Source organism: Gorilla gorilla, chromosome 16 (assembly GCF_029281585.2).
Source record: "Gorilla gorilla gorilla isolate KB3781 chromosome 16, NHGRI_mGorGor1-v2.1_pri, whole genome shotgun sequence".
Taxonomy (NCBI): domain Eukaryota; kingdom Metazoa; phylum Chordata; class Mammalia; order Primates; family Hominidae; genus Gorilla; species Gorilla gorilla.
Genome location: NC_073240.2, coordinates 55489720 through 55506864, shown reverse-complemented (window position 1 = coordinate 55506864; position 17145 = coordinate 55489720).

The following is a 17145-nucleotide window of genomic DNA, read 5'->3' as shown; positions in this document are numbered from 1 at the left end:
GAAGGTAGGAAGCATCCAGGATGGGAGAAAGATGAAGGCTGGAAGACTCAGCAAGTCAGCTTCTTCTACCTTCTTCTGCCTGCTTTTTCTAGCCACACTGGCAGTGGATTGGATGGTGGGTCCATTGTGGATAGATGTGGACCCATCCACAATGCAGGTGGGCCTTTCTTTCCCAGTCCACTGACACAAATGTTAATCTCTTCTGGCAACACCCAGAGGCAATACTTTGCATCCTTCAATCCAATTGAGTTGACACTTAATATTAACCATCATAATTAGTGATAGTGACATTTTTTTATGTGTGTGTTGGACATTTGTCTGTATTCTTTTGATAAATATCTATTCAAGTCTTTTGCTCATTTTAAAATCAATTTTTTTTCATGTTAAGTTTCTTATATATTCTGAATGTTAACCCTTGTTAGATGCATACTTTGCAAACATTTTCACCCATTCTGTAGGGTATGCCTTCACTCAGTGATTGCATTTTTGTTGTGCATAACGTTTTTAGTTTCATGTAATTCTGTTTGTCTATCCTTTCTTTTGTTGTTTGTGCTTTTAAGGTCTTCTCAAAAAAATTCTTGCCCAGTCCAGAGTCATGAAACATTTATGTTTTCTCCTAGTGTTTTGATAGCTTGGGATCTTATGTTTTAGTTTTTAATTCATCTTGAGATTATTTTTGTATGTTGTGAGAGTTTTGAGATGATTTTTGTATATAGTGAGAGTTAAGAGTCTAGTTGCATTCTTCTGCATGTGGATACTCAGTTTGCCAAGTACCCATTTCTTGAAGAGATGACCTTTTCCCCATAGTGTGTTCATGACACCTTTGTTGAAAATCGGTTGGCTTTAAATACATGGTTTGTTTCTGGGCTCTCTACTATGTTCTGTTGGTTTAAATATCTGTTTTAATGCCAATATCATGCTGTTTTGGTTATTACAGCTTTGTAGTATGTTTTAAAGTAAGGTAATTTGATGCCTCCAGCTTTTCCCTCCCCTTTATCTGAGATTTCTCTAACTTTGGGGATCTTTTGTGGTTCGATACAAATCTTAGAATGGGCTTTTCTGTTTCTGTAAAGATTGTTTCTGGCATTTTGTTACAGCTTCGATTCACTTGGTAGATTGCTTTTGGCAGTATGGCCATTTTAACAATATTAATTCTTTCTGTGAGCATGAAAGGTCTCTTTATTTGCTTTCATTCTCTTCACTTTCTTTCATCAATATTTTTATAGTTTGTAGACGTCTTTCACTTCCTTGATTAAGTTTATCCCTAGGGTATTTTTTCTCTTTTTTTTAGCTATTGTAAATGGAATTGTCTTGATGATTTCTTCTTCAGCTAGTTTGTTGTCTATGTACAGAGACACTATTGAGTTTTTGTATGTTGATCTTGTATCCTGCAACTTTATTGAAATTTTTTATTAGTTCTATGAGTTCCTTTGGTAGAGTCTTTAGGTTTTGATATTATTAAAATCTTACCATCTACAAAAAGGGATAATTTGACTTTCTCTTTTCCAATTTGGATGCTTTGATTTCTTTTCCTTGCCTAATTCTCTGGCTAGAACTTCCACTACTATGTTAAATAAGAATGGTGGGCATGGACATCCTTGTTTTGTTCCAGTTTTTAAAGAAATAGCTTTCAGCTTTTCTTCATTCAGTATGATGTTAGCTGTGGGTTTGTCATATATGCCTTTTATCGTTTTGAGTTTCTTTCCTTTTATTCTTAATCTCATCTCTTCTCTTCTCTTCTCTTCTCTTCTCTTCTCTTCTCTTCTCTTCTCTTCTCTTCTCTTCTCTTCTCTTCTCTCTCTGTCTCCCTGACATGCTTTCCTTCCTTCCTTCCTTCCTTCCTTCCTTCCTTCCTTCCTTCCCTCCCTCCCTCCCTCCTTCCTTGCTGAAGAAATTGTCATGAAGGGGAGTTAAATTTTGTCAAATGCCTTTTCTGCATCTATTGAGATGGTCATATGTTTTTTGTTGTTTATTATTATTTTTGCTGTTTATTCTGATGATATGATATATCATGTTTACTGATTTGCAAATCTGGAACCACCCTTGCATTCCTGGGATAAATCTCATTTAATCATAAGGTATTTTTTAATGTATTATTGGATTCAGTTTGCTAGTATTCTATTGAAGATTTTTACATCTATATTTATCAGGGATATTGGCTTGTAGTTTTCTTTTGTTTCCTTGTGTCCTTGTCTGACTTCATTATCTGGGTTATGCTTGCATCATAGAATGAGATAGGAAGAGTTCCCTCTACTTCAGTTTTCTAAAATAGTTTGAGAAGAATTAGTATTAGTTCTTCTTTTAAGAGTCAGTGGAATTCAGCAGTGAAGGCATCCAGTCTTGGACTTTTCTTTTTTGGGAGATTTTTTATTACTGATTCAATCTTGTTAGTTGTTACTGGTCTGTTCAAGTTTTCTATTTCTTCTTGGTTCAATCTTAGTAGGTTGTATGTGTCCAATAATTTATCCATTTATTCTAGGTACTCAAATTTATTGGTCTATAATTGTCATAGTAGTCTTAATGATCCTTTGTATTTCTCCGGTTTTTATTATGATGTCTTCTTTTTCATTTCTAATTTTATTTAGGTGGGTCTTTCCTCAAGTTTTTCAGTGTAGCTAATAATTTGTCAATTTTGCTTATCTTTTAAAAAACAACTTTTTGTTTCATTGATGTTTTGTATTGTTTAGTCCAAATTTTGTTTCATGCTGCTCCAATTTTTATTCTTTATTTCCTTCTAATTTTGGGTTCAGTTTGTTCTTGCTTTTCTAGTTCTTTGAGATTTATTTTTAAGTTGTTTATTTGAAATCTTTGTATTTTTTGATGTAGGCATTAATTACCATAAATTTGCCTGTTAATATTTTTTTCTGTGTCCCATAAGTTTTGGCATATAGTGTCTATTTTAATTTGTTTAAGGTATTTCTAAATGTTATTATTAATTATTTCCTTCACCCACCGGTCATTCGGGAACATATTTCATTTCAATGCATCTGTATTGTTTCAACTGTTCCTCTTGGTATTGATTTCTAGTTGTATTACATTGTGGTCAGATAAGATACTTGATATGATGTAGACTTTGTAAAACATTTTGAGAGTTATTTTGTGTCCAAACATATGGCCAGTCCTGAAGAATGTTCCATGTGCAGGTGAGAAGAATGTATATTCTGCAGCTTTTGGGTGAAATGGTCTGTAAATATCTGTTAGGTCTATTTGATGTATAATGCAACTTAAATCTGATGTTTCCTTGTTGATTTTTTTGTCTAGATGATCTGTCCAATGCTGAGAGTAGGATATTGAAGTCATTAACTGTTATCGTATTGGGAGTCTAATCTCTCCTTGTAGATCTAATAACATTTGTTTTACATATCTTGGTGTTCCAGTGTTGGGGACTTACATATTTATAATTGCCCTCCTGTCTCTGGGCCAATCCAATCCAGGTGGAGAGAGGGGGCTACAGAGGATGAATGTCTACATTGCCACCCTCCTGGGCTTCCAGTCACCATGATCTTTTCTTGGGGGAGAGACGAGTTTCAAATATCTCTAGTCAGTCATCTTGCTAATTGTCATTCTGTGTATTGATTTTGTATTCTGCAATTTCACTTAGTTTCCTCATTCCAATAGCTTTAAAAAAAATTCTTTAGGGTTTCCTACTGCTAAGATCATGTTGTCTGCAAACAGACAATTGCACTTCCTTCTTTAGAATTTGGATGCTTCTTTTTACTTTTTTCTTGCCCAACTGCTCTGGTTAGGACTTGGAGTAGTTATTTCAGTACTATATGGCAAAAAACTCAATTACTTTTTCACTTACGTACTATGTTCAATAGAAGTGGTGAACATGGCATCTTTTTCTTTTTCCAGATGTTAGACAAAAAGCTGGAAGCTTTTCATGATCTCTTGTGTTTCAGTGGTATTAGTTGTAATGTCTTTGCTTTCATTTCAGGTTTTACTTGTCATCTCTTTTCTTAGTCTTGCTAAAGATATGTTGATTTTTTTATCTTTTCAAAAAACTAAGTTTACATTTCATCAATATTTTGTATTTTTATTCTTTTTTATTTCTGTTCTCATCTTTATTATCTTTTTCTACTAATTTTGAGTTTATTTTGTTCCTACTTTTCCAGTTACTTGAGGGTGCAATGTTAGGTTGTTTATTGGAGATCTTTCTACTCTTTTGATATATGCATTTATATAAACAGTACTTTGAGGTACAAACTTCTCTCATAGTACTGCTTTTGCCATATCTCATAGATTTTGGTATGTTGTGTTTCTGTTGTCACTTGTTTCAAAAATTTTTAACTTCTCTTTTAATTTCCTCATTGACCCATTGGTTATTCAGTAGCCTGTTGTTGAAGTTCTATGTATTTGTAAAGTTTCAGAAGTTCCTCCTGTTACTGATTCCTAGTTAAATACTGTTATGATTAGAAAAGATACTTGATATGACCTCTATCTTCTTAAGTTTGTTAAGACATATTTTGTGGCCTAACATGATCTGTCCTGGAGAATATTCCATGTGCAGTTGAGTAGAATGTATATTCTATAGCTGTTGGGTAGGATATTCTGTAAGTGTGTGTCCCTTTGGTCTAGAGTTCAGTTTAAGTCCAATGTGTCTTTTATGATTTTCTGTCTGCATAATCTGTCCATTGTTGAAAGTGGGATATTAAAGTCTTCTACTATTATTGTATTACATTATATTTCTCCTTTTAGATCTAATAATATTTGCTTCATATATTTGCATACTCCAGTTTTGGGTATGTTTACATTTATGGTTGTTATATCCTCTTGCTTAGTGGATTCCTTTATCACTATATAATAACCTTGTTTGTTCTTTTCATAGTTTTCTACTTAAAGTTTGTTTTATCTATTGCAATCATAGCCACTCCTGCTCCCTTTTTATTTTTGCAAGTCCTGCTCACTTTTTATTTTTGCTTAGATTGTATTTTCCATCTCTTTCCTTTCAAATTGGATGTGTTCTTACAGGTAAAGTGAGTTTTGTAGGAGCATATAGTTGGATCTTGTTTTTTAATCTATTCTGCCATTTCATATCTTTTAATTGGAGAATTTAATTCATTTGCCTTCAAGGTTGTTATTGATACGTACATACTTATTCCTTCCATTTTGCTGATTCTGTTGTGGTTGTTTTGTAGATCCTTTGTTTTTTCTTTTGTTCTTGTTTACCTTTGTGGTCTGGTGATTTCTGTTTCCTTTTGGTGCTAAGGTTTGATTTCATTCCCTTTCTATTTTCTGTATCTGCTGCATTTTTTTTTTGAGGTTAACATGTGGGTAATATAAATAATCTTGTAGCTAAAATAGACAATTTAGGCTGAGAGAAAATTATCTTTGGTTGTATAGAAACCCTCTAGACTTTCACCCACTTCTCACAATACATTACTTTTACCTTAATATACATATTGGTATATTGTAGGTTCTTTTACAACTAATCATAGCTGTAGTTATTTTTGACCATATTGACTTTAACCTTCATAGTAGAGATTTGAATGATTATGAATTTACCTCTAGTAATGAATTTATACTTTGATGTGTTTTCATAATAGCAATTATTGTCATTTTGCTTCCAGTTGTATTCCTCCCTTAAGCATTTCTTTTAAGACTAGGGCTGATGAATTCCTTGTAGTATTGCTCATCTGGGAAGGACTTTTTTTTCCTCTGTTTTCTGGAGGACAGATTTGCTGTGTATAGTATTTTTGGCTGGCAGTTTTTTTTCCCTATATAGCACTTGGAATATATCATCTCATTTTTTCTTTGCCTGCAATGCATCAGCTGAGAAATCTGCTGATAGTCTAATGGAGATTCCCATGTATGTGTCTTCACTCTTTTCTTTCTCTTGCTACTTATAGAATTCTCTTTGTGTTTTGTCAGTTTGGCTATTGATAAAGTTTGGGTGTTATCCCCTCTAAATTTCATGTTGAATTTGTAATCTACAGTCTTGGAGGTGGGGCCTGATGGGAGGTGATTGGATTATTGGGGCATAGCCCTCATGAATGGCTTAGTGACATCTCCTTAGTGTTGAGTGAACTCACATAAAATCTAGTTGTTTAAAAATGTGTGGTACCTTCCCCCTGTTTGCTCTCTCCCCATGTGAGATGCCTGCTCTCCCTTTGCCTTTAGCCTTGATAGTAAGCTTCCTGAGTCCTCATTAGAAGGTGAGCAGATGCCGGTGCCATGCTTTCTGTACAGCCTGCAGAACTGTGAACCAATAAAACCTCTTTTCTTTATAAATTACCCACCCTTGAATACTGCATTGTAGTGATTCAAGAGCAGTCTAACATACTTATAATGTTGCCAGGTGAGGAGCTTTTGTTTTAATATATTTAGGGACTTTTGAGCTTCCTGGATTTGGACGTCTATCTCTCTCTCAAAACTTACAAAGTTTTCTGCTATTGTTTTGTTAAATAGGCTTTCTGTGCATTTCTTCACCTATTTTGCCTCTGGAGCTCCTGTAATATATATTAAGCATATTAACCAAATATATATGTAAATATATGTAAAGATATATTTACTTAATGATATCACGTAAGTCCCCTTGGCTTACTTTTTCTTCTTATTTTTTCCTCCTTTGACATGGTTATTTCCAAAGACTTATCTTCAAGTTCAGAATTCTTTCTTCTAGTCTGTTGTTGTAGCTCTCAATTCATCAGGTTCCAGGATTTTTGTTTGGTTCTTTTCACATTTTCTTTGTTAAATTCCTCATTTGTTAAATTCCTCATTTTGTGACGTTATTGAAGTGTTTATCTGTATGTTCTTGTAACTTGCCAAGTTTCCTTATGATTATGATTTTGAATTCCTTCTTTGGCATTTCATAAATTTCCTTTTCTTGCAAGGCTGTTATTAAATAATTATTTTGTTTCTTTGGAAGTGTCATATTTTCTTGTTTTTTTTTTTGTGTTTCATTTATCCTTACTTTGATATCTGTGCATTTGATGGAATTGTCACTTCTTCCAATTTGATGGAATAGCTTTTGAAAGGAAAGACATCTTGTAGCTGTTTTCCTAGGGTGTCATTGGGTAGTTTGTTGGCTTTGGTTCTGGAAGACTACATAATAGTGTAGTCTCCATGCAGATTCTTCCACTGAAATCCACATCAGCAATTTCTGCAGGTGCCTTAGTGGCCTAGAGTGTGGGGATTTGTGGCAGTGGTGGCAAAGCTTTCTGGTTGCTGGGTTGGTTTTCAGGCCAAAGAGTCACATACGCAATGCATCCACTGGCTCTGGCGTAGCCTCTCCAGTGGAGGGGCTCAGATGCTGGAGTACGTACATCCCACTGGGCCCAAGCTTTCAATAACTGGGAATATGGTGCTGTAGTCACATGTGTAAGCATGATAAAAATGACAGAGCCTCATGGATGGAGAGACAGGGTAGTCACTGGCCCTCAGAGAAAGGTACACTCTGGTTATTGGTTCCAGTTCTAAGATGACGCTGTATTATAGCAACTTGTGTCACTGGAAGTGAGGGGTGCACCATATGCACTTGTATTTTGGAGCAATGTAGCCATGTGAACTCTAGGCAGCTCACCCAGCTGTGATCATGGTCTGTGAGGGCTGCAGGATTCTCCTGTATGTGACTTCTATGTAATGGAGCTGCTGGAGATCTTCTGCTTACCTTTTCCCCTGCAAATGAAAGTCCTTTCTGGTTCCCAGTCAATCTTGTTGGAGGTGATGTAGTACCAGAAGCAGGGTGCTCTGCTCCCCTTTCTATGCTGCTATTCTGGGTGTCCATGCTTCACAGGGAATTCACACCTCTCTTGTGGTACTCCAGTTCTCTTTTTAGACACTATACTTGAATTTTAATTGTTTATTTATTGCTCTAGTCTTTGTTGTTGTTGTTGTTGTTGTTAGGGGTATGAGTGCCAGGCATCTCTGGCCAGCCATCTTGTTGAAATCTCAAGTATGTAAACTGTTTTATATTCCTTGTCTCCAAATTTATTCTTTGGCATGTTTTAAAGGTAGTTTTATTTGCTCACTTTTTTTTTCTCCATATGGTAGTTAGATTACGGGCAAAGAGATTAGATTTAGGAAGTTGCCATTATTCCATAGGAACCCTGGATTATTTTACATGACTTTGTTCACTGCATTTTCTCAAGGTAATGTGTACAAAGCTGAGTACTCACTTGATGGAGGTGTAGTGATTGTCTTGATGTGTCTGAAGGGGGAAGATTGCAGTCACCCTAGGAGGAAAAAACTTAAGAAAACTGTGAATCATTTAAATTACTACCTTACAAATGATTCACACAACTTTAGTGGCCGCATCTTTATTTTGGTTTACAAATCTCCTGATGCCAAGAGAAGATCAAACGACTTAACAATTCAATGTTAGGAGTCCATGAGACTTGTTTCACTTTAAAATATGTTTGCATTATTCAAGTTTGATAAAAACTGATATGGTGCAGATAGCAACAGCTTTTACATTGGATAGAACTGAACTCAACTGCTCTGTCACTTTTTAACTTTGCAATTACATAACCTTTTTGAGCTTCAATTTTCTTATATATAAAGTGGGAAAAACAATTTCAGCATCATAAGGTTGTAGTAAGGTTTAAAATAAAGGATAATATATGTGAAGTGATGGTAGGGCTTCCAAAATTGTAGCAGTTACTGTTAAATTTGTGATGTGCAGACAATCGAGGACTGATTTAATTAAGAATGACTACATTTTCAGAATTCCACTGTGATTTTTCAAGCGGGCTTTCTCTCCACTTTCCACATTAACTCTTTCCTGCTGTCTTTTCACTCCTCACATTTATAGTCTTAGTTGCAAATACTCTTGCTCATACTTCAATAGAAAAATTCAAACCACAAGAAAAGAGCTCTCTCTTCCTTCTAATATCATATCTACAAAGCACTAGGATTCATACTCAAAGTTTTATTTTTTACAAGGGTGATGAGTTTTTGCTCTCATCAAAGACCATTCTTTCCAAATGGGATCTTTTGTACTTCACCCTGTGATATGGTTAGGCTTTGTGTCCCCACCCAAATATGATCTTGAATTATAATCCCTGTAATCCCCATAGTCCCCACATGTCAAGGGAGAGACAAGGTGGAAGTAATTGGAGTGGGGGCAGTTTCCTCCATGCTGTTCTCCTAATAGTGAGTTCTTACAAAATCTGATGATTTTATAAGGGGCTCTTCCCCCTTTGCTTAACACTTCTCCTTCCTGTTGCTTTGTGAAGAAGGTGCCTTGCTTCCCCTTTGCTTTTCACCATGATTGTAAGTTTCCTAAGGCCTCCTCAGCCATGCTGAACTGTCAGTCAGTGAAACCTCTTATCTTTATAAATTATCCAATCTTGGGCAGTTAGTTACAGCAGTGTGTAAATGGACTAATAGACTCTGCCTTCGCAAGGGCCTCTTTTCTTTGGATGTCCCTTCTTTTTTTAGCATCATCAACCTTTTTCCCTATCGGATTATTCCTACCAGAACCCAAATAGACTCATTTCTTTTGTGCCAGTTTTCTGTCTAGATAGTGATCTATTTATCTGCTCCCTTATATTACTGAATCTTGCAAAAAGACATGTTGTCTTCACATCCTCATCTCTCACTCACTGTTTAATTAACTTCAGTATGATTTCATTCTCACTACTCCCTTGAACCTGCTCATGCCTTATTAACATCAGTGACTCTCAGTTGCTGAGTGTGGATAGGTAAAATTTTATCCTTCTTTTGAATAATCTTTCCTTTTGGTTTCCAGGGCTCCTCACCAACTGGTTTTCCTTTTATTCTCTCATGTCACTTCTCAGCTTCTCCTGCTGGATCATCACTGTACCTGATGGCTACTCCCTTTAAAATTTTGTGCCTAGATGACTTTATTCATCTCAGTGGCATTATATACCATGTACTTGTTATTCTGATAATCTGCTATTCGTGTTATTGGTGAAAGGGAGATCCCTAGTCCTAAGTAGTATGAGATGTCCAAATACATGACACCCAACACTGGATAGATGAGACTTACACTCACAGAAGTTTACTAGTTACACATATTCAGGATTTGGGAGAGGAGGATACCACATACCATGCAGGTGACATGGGGGTTGTACTTTGGAATAGAGTTAACGCTCAGGGGCTGTGAGAGGCAGGCTTTGTAATAACAGGGGTGTAGGGGGGTCCCAGGGTTCCCACTGAAAGATGTGATTGGCCTGTTTGAAGAATTCTGGCTTGCAGAAAAGTGAAACCACTTAGGTTAAGGACTGAGTGGGGTGCAGCTAGTACAGTGGGGAGTAGCTGGGAGTGGAGCAATTCTCACAGGGTGTGGAGTGTATTTGGAGCAAGCAAGGGAGATGATGATTAGGCCTTTGAACCTAATCCTTTTTCACGCTCAAAGATGTTAAGACAGCACTTAGAATTTTATGTCTTCCAATACGCATGTCTATTGTTCCAAAATGTGTGTCCTCATTACAAACCATTCCTATGGGATCCAACTTTATTTATTTGTTTATTTATTTTAGCCAACTGCATCCTTGACATTTTCCACTGAGATGTCTCACAAATAAGTTAAACCTAACATGTCTGAGTTTTGATTCTCTTCTCTGTTACTTGCCATGTTTCCCCCAAGTTTTTCTTATCTCAGTTGACAGAGTCATCATCTATTCAGCTGCACAAACTAGTAATATGGGAGTAATATTTATTTCTCCCTTTCTTGATTTTCACAAACCATTGCATCAAGAACTCTATTAGCTTTTTATCTAATTCCTGTCACACAGTCATCTACTTTATATTTCCAACACCACCATTTTACCCAAGCTATCATCATCTTTACCTTTGACAATTATAATTGCCTTCTAATGACTCTTTCCAGTTTTGCTCCCGTTTTTCCAGTCTGTTCTCACATGGCAGTTATAGTGAACTTTTATAAATGTCAGTCAGATTATTGACTCTGGGCTCTATCTCTACCTCTCACAGAGCAGGCCCAACTTTCCTGCGTGAGAGTTAGGGCAGGGAGAGCAGTCTAAGCAATACATGTTAAAATTGTCCTCATCAAAGACCAAAGTTGGTCTACAAAGAGAACATCATGATTCCATTTCTCAGTCTGAGGTCCCTTGTCAAAGATGGTATGTCATACCCAGACTCAAATTTACTCTTTCACCGAACTCACATTACTTCCTCATCCTAAAACCTCTTAGATGGAGCTAATAGATGGTGCATATATTTCTCTGCTCCTTATTACTGTTTATTCCATTTGTATGCTTTATTGTTATATTATAGATATAGAGGGAAGGTTCCTTGTCTAGGGCAAGCTGGAGTGGCACCTGGGGGTCAAACTCAAGTGGACACTGGTCCATTTGGTCAAACTCCAATTGTATTCTTAGGTCACCTCACCTTATTGTTCAAAAAAATGTAATTCTTCTGCAGTTTCTTCTTCCTTAGTTTGCCTGTTTCTCCACAAGGTTTTGATAATGCATAGATTTCCTTCCCTCGATCCACAGATTTTTTTGCCTCTTCTATTTCTTTTGGTTAACTTTGATAGATTTCCTTCTTTCAATCACTACTGCCCACTTAATAGACAACATGCTATTCTACTGCTTGGAATTCTTTAAGGACTTGCCACTGTGCATGGAATACAATCTCAACTTTCTATTATGACATATGGTGGTTTGTAAGATACAGTCCCTGGCTCAGTTTCCAACCTCTTTCTTTTCTGTCCCTTCTTTGCTCATTATACTCTAACTGCCTGTCTGTGCTTCAGTTCCTTGAGGACTTCAAGCTCTTTATCACCTTAAGATGTTAAAAACGTGGTGTATCCTCTGTCAAGTCTTCTTTCTGTCATTCATTTCATATGATTCTTTCTTATTCCTCAGTATAGCCTTCCTAATTTATATGAGGGTTCTTTTTCCTCCCTCTATTGTTCTACCTCATAGCATCTTGCTCTCCTTCTTTAAAATATATATGGAAGTTTATAACATGTATCTGTTATGCATTGATGATTGTTTTCTACCCTTACTAGGAATAAGGGCTGTTACTTTGTTCCTTACTGTACACCCAGTATCTGGAGCTTCTTTGCACATTATAGGGCTCAAGAAATATTTATTGAATGAAGAAAGGAAGAATGAATAAATGAAAGAACATAATTGAAGTATAGGAATTTATTTGTTGGTCAACTCTTCAGCAGTTGTTAAAATGTTCATTGTCAGGCCCCTTTACACTCTTGAAAGTGATTGAGGCCTCCAATAACTTGTAAAAAATACTGATTATATCTGTTACCATTTATCATATTAGAAGTTAAGAAACAATGATTAAAATCATACATTGATATAAATTTTATGAAAATTTTTAAAACAAAAAATTTGGGAAGATTGCCATTTTTATGTTTTTGAAAATCGTCTAAATGACAACAGAAGAAAGCTGGATATTCTTTCCTGCTTCTGCATTGTCTGTTTTCATATCACATACCATGTAGCCTCTGGAAAATTCCACCACACACTCCTGAATGAATGCAAGTGAAAAAGGCTGATAACATCCTAGTGTTATTATAAAAAAACATCCCCTGAAAGGTGTCCCTCTGTTTTACTTGGAGAACTACTGGCTTAGATGATCATGTACTTGTTAAGTGGCAGTGGAGCATACTCTTCCTAGACAGGTCACTCAGAAGTTTAGGAGATAATTGGGGCACTGTCAGATAGAGAGGTATAATGGTCAAGAGAACCAGATTCCAATCCAAGTTCTAAACACAACGTATACCATTACCTGTGCATGTTTGTTAAACATCTATGGCCCTTGTTTCTCCCTCTGTAAAATGGGGGTAATTGTACCTCTCTATTGCCTCTATGATGATGATACATATGATATCATAGATATTAAGTAGCTGGAATAAAAGTTAGCAGAGGTGAACAAATGCAAGAGGTTACTTACCTTTCACCACCATTTATTTTCCTAAGCCGTGCCTCACAAAAATTAATAGATGTAGGATTTTCTGTCTCTCAGAGTTCTTTCCTGGTGAATTTAGTTTATCATTATGCCATCAGGGCTAAAGGGAAAGTATTGAATGATTAATCGTTTTGTAGTGGTCTCTATTTTGGTTGGAAAGTGTGGAACTGGGTGAGAGAACTCTTGCTATGATTATTTTTAGAAAACATTTTCCATGAAAATCAATTATTCATGTAATATAAAAAAAGTCAGTTGCAATCTATTTCATATTGACTCTCTATTCACTGAAAAAGAAGAAACTAAATGGCTGTTGCAGTAATTCAGCTGCCCTGCCAACAGCTCTGCAGCAGCAAGAATGCCTTTTATAATAAGGTGTTCCCTATATGGAGTCAGAGATTAATGTCATGACAGTTCTCTTGTCTCATAGCCCTGTGACATTACTGTCCTGTTTTGCGAAGTCTCACTTCTGGCAGAACTGAGAGGCTCACACACTTATAAGGCACCAGATTTTGTAGTGAAAATGAGAGCTTTAATGTTTGGAAGTGTAAGAGTTATTGTTTCTTCATATATTTAATACACTACAAAAGTAAAAACAACAGTTGTGCTGATAACCAACTCCTCAGAGTGGCAAGATTATAATAAGCTGGATGTATTTTTCCAAATTATTTGACTCTCATAACAGTTTCAGTAATTCCTGAAGTTGATAATAATTCTAAAGGTACTTATAACAGAGGAGGGGTGTTAGCTAGTACTACACCCCATTCCCATACACACATATACATACTCATACCCACCCCCCAACACATACCACCCCCACCCACACACCACCCATATAAGAGAGAAATGAATAACCTAGAGTAATGGTTAGTTATTCTGCCCTTTATCGTGCTCTCAATAATTTGATGTTTTATCTCTTCTTACTATAGACTTTCTCAAACTTGAACGTGCATCAGAATCACTTGGAAGGGTTATGAAAATACAGAATTGTTGACACCATCGGCAGACTTTGTGGTTCAAGGGTTTGAGGTGGGGTCACAGAATTCACATTTCTTACAAATTCGTTGGTCCAGGGACTATGCTTTGAGAAGTACTCACTGCAGAAGCCTGAAAGACAGACATCATGGTTTCTGACAGTGGTTTAGGCTCAGATATATCATGTTTAAATATTTACTCACTGCATGACCTAGGACAGTTTTATCTCACTGTGTCTCATTTTTTTCCTCTGAAAAATAGAAATAACGTATCGCAAGGCTATTGCATGTGTTACCAGGGATCAGCGGTTTAAGCACAGTGCACTGTGGTAGTGGACTGGAGAGTATTCTATAGTTACTGTTCTTAAGAATTATCTTCAATTCAAGGTTGGGTTTTCTGAGTGTCTGAAATGTGGATATTATATGTTGATGATTAAAAATTTATCTCCAGGCTGGGCACAGTGGCTCATGCCTATAATCCCAGCACTTTGGGAGGACGAGGCGGGTGGATCACAAGGTCAGGAGTTCAAGACCAGCCTGACCAAGATGGTGAAACCCCCGTCTCTACTAAAATTGCAAAAAATTAGCTGGGCATGGTGGCAGGTGCCTGTAATCCCAGCTACTTGGGAGGCTGAGGCAGATAATTGCTTGAACCTGGGAGGTGGAGGTTGTAGTGAGCCGACACTGTGCCACTGCACTCCAGCCTGGGTGACAGAGCGAGACTCCATCACACACACAAAAAAATAAAAATAAAAATATCTCCAAGATTTAGATACCCAGCCAACAGGTAGAAATTGACAGTGCAATCATTTATTTGCACTATTGCAAAATAGCATTGCATAAATCAGATGGGCTTATTTTATTAACATCAGGGAAATAAATAGATGTTTTGGTTTCCAACAAAAATTGTAATTAATTGTGTGAATTAATTAATAATATTAGCTTTACACATACCTTACAATATTTTGGCTCAAACTCCATTGTATATATTCCTTAGCATTTATCACACAGATCAGATTTTCTCTGTATATGTGTTTCAGAATATCTCACTAAATGTAGCATCTCATCTGCCTTTCAGACTTCATCAATATTAGTGAAGAAAGGATCCTGAGACTCTAAACACTTTTATCAAGATCCCCTTTCTCTTTTTACCAACACATGCTGCATCCCTAATGTATCCTGCTTAAGGACCCAAGACTAATCCCATTTTCCACTTTATCTTTGATTTTGTCAGTTACTCTATGATCTCTAAGACTTCCAAGTCATTCTTCATCATCCAAATTTATCCTTCATCCCCATAAGGGTGTGGGACTCAGTGTCTGTTGTCAGCAAAACTCTGCATTCCTAACCTATTTACCAAACATTCTTCTCACTCTATGAAACTTGACTCTCTCTAAGGAAATGGCTTCCCATGAAGCCCTCTTAAGAAGGTTTTTTTTTTTTTTTCCTTCTGCATTCTTCTGCTACTGGGCCTGGAGATAAGCATATACTGTCTTGGCACCTTTCAGACAATTCTCCTTAAAAATACCCAGCTTTAAGTTCAAGCTGTTATATTGAACCTTTTATTACTCCACCTTGTTGCAGGCATCTACAGATCTCCAGGTCTTTCTCCTGCACATTTTTTCAAACTCAGCACCTAGCACATCCTTTTTCTCATTACATAGACGTATATGTAAAATATATGCATATAAAATATGTATGTGTATATATGTATGTGTGTTATATTATTTTTCACATATCTGCTACCTCATTTTTTTTACCTCCTCCCCTCCAGCGAGTGTATTTTTTTGTTTTACCCGGTCTCAGGCACATACTTCTATGGTCATGACCAAGATGTTGGCATCGTCAATAATTGCTCTTCTCCATAATCTTCATTTTAAGCATTACACTCTCCAAACACCACTCCCATTTTTCCAGCTTACTCCTTCTACTGCCCTGACACTAAGAATTCTTAAATCCTACCAGCATCCTGCATTCCATTGCTTTTGCTACCATTACAATATTTCTCGCATACCATATGCTCTCACTTCCACTTTCATGTAGAGTCCATGCCCAATCATTATAATCACCCCCTTGGGCATACCTTCATGGCCACTTTGTGCATTGACTTTTTCCGGAAAAATCTCAAACCTGGCTAAGTCTAATCCTTTTTCTACTCCACAGATTAAAAAAAAAAAAAAAAGTTGACTGCTTTTGTGTTTATTTATGTTGCATTTGCTCTGATTATTGGTGAAATGTCTGTACCTTTATTGAAGTCCAACCCCGTTGCTTTTACACGGCAGCCCATCCCCTCTTGAGGATATGACTCTAGTAATTGTTCTGCTTCTCTTGCATCATCAGTTTCTTACTCTTATTCGTTTATTCAAATAAGCTGTAATCATATACTAAAAATTAAACTTGCTCAACTTCACATTTATCTCTAGTTTGTTCCATTTCTTTTAGCTTCTTTCAGCAAAACTCCTGAAAATAATTACCTGTGCATGTTGTCTCAATATATATAGTTCCCTTTTCCCCATTCTTGCTTGAACTCATATCAGTCAGGCCTTATCTCTACCCCTCTATAGAAGTCTTAAGTTACGGTCATATTGTTAAGCACAGAGGTCAATTCCTAGTCCTTGTCATACCTAATCTGTCATGATCACTTGTTCAATCTTTTTTTTATTTTATTTTTTCAATTATTTTTTTATTTTTTTTTAACAGCCTCTGGGTTTCTTGTCTTAGTTCTTTTCGACTGCTATAACAAACTAGCATAGACTGGGTGCCTTATAAACAACAAATTTATTTCTTACATTTCTAGGGGCTTAGAGGTTCGAGGTCTAGGTGCTGGCATATTTGGTGTCTGGAGAGGGCCCTGTTCCTCTGAGATACAGCTGTCTTTTCATTGTAATGCCACATGGCAGAAGGGAAAAACGAGCTCTTTGTGGTCTCTTTTTGAAGAGCACTAGTGTCATACGTGAGGGCTCTTCCCTCTTGACCTGATCACCTTCCAAAGTCTCCACCTCTAATACTATCACCTTGGAGGTTAGGATTTAAACATACAGATTTTGGGGGGCACAAATATTCAGACCATAGCGCTGTTTCATTGGCAAGTAACTTTTGGTTTGCTTTTTCCTCATTTCTAAGATCTATGAATGTTGGAATATTCTAAGGTTCAAGCATCAGACTTCTACTAGTTTTCACACTCACTCACTGGCTTAACTTATCTGATGTAAAGACTTTAACTACTACCAATGAACTGATGACTTCCAAATTTATATCTCTACCTTCACTCAGAATACAGACTTGTGTGTTTTATGACCTATTCAACTCTCCC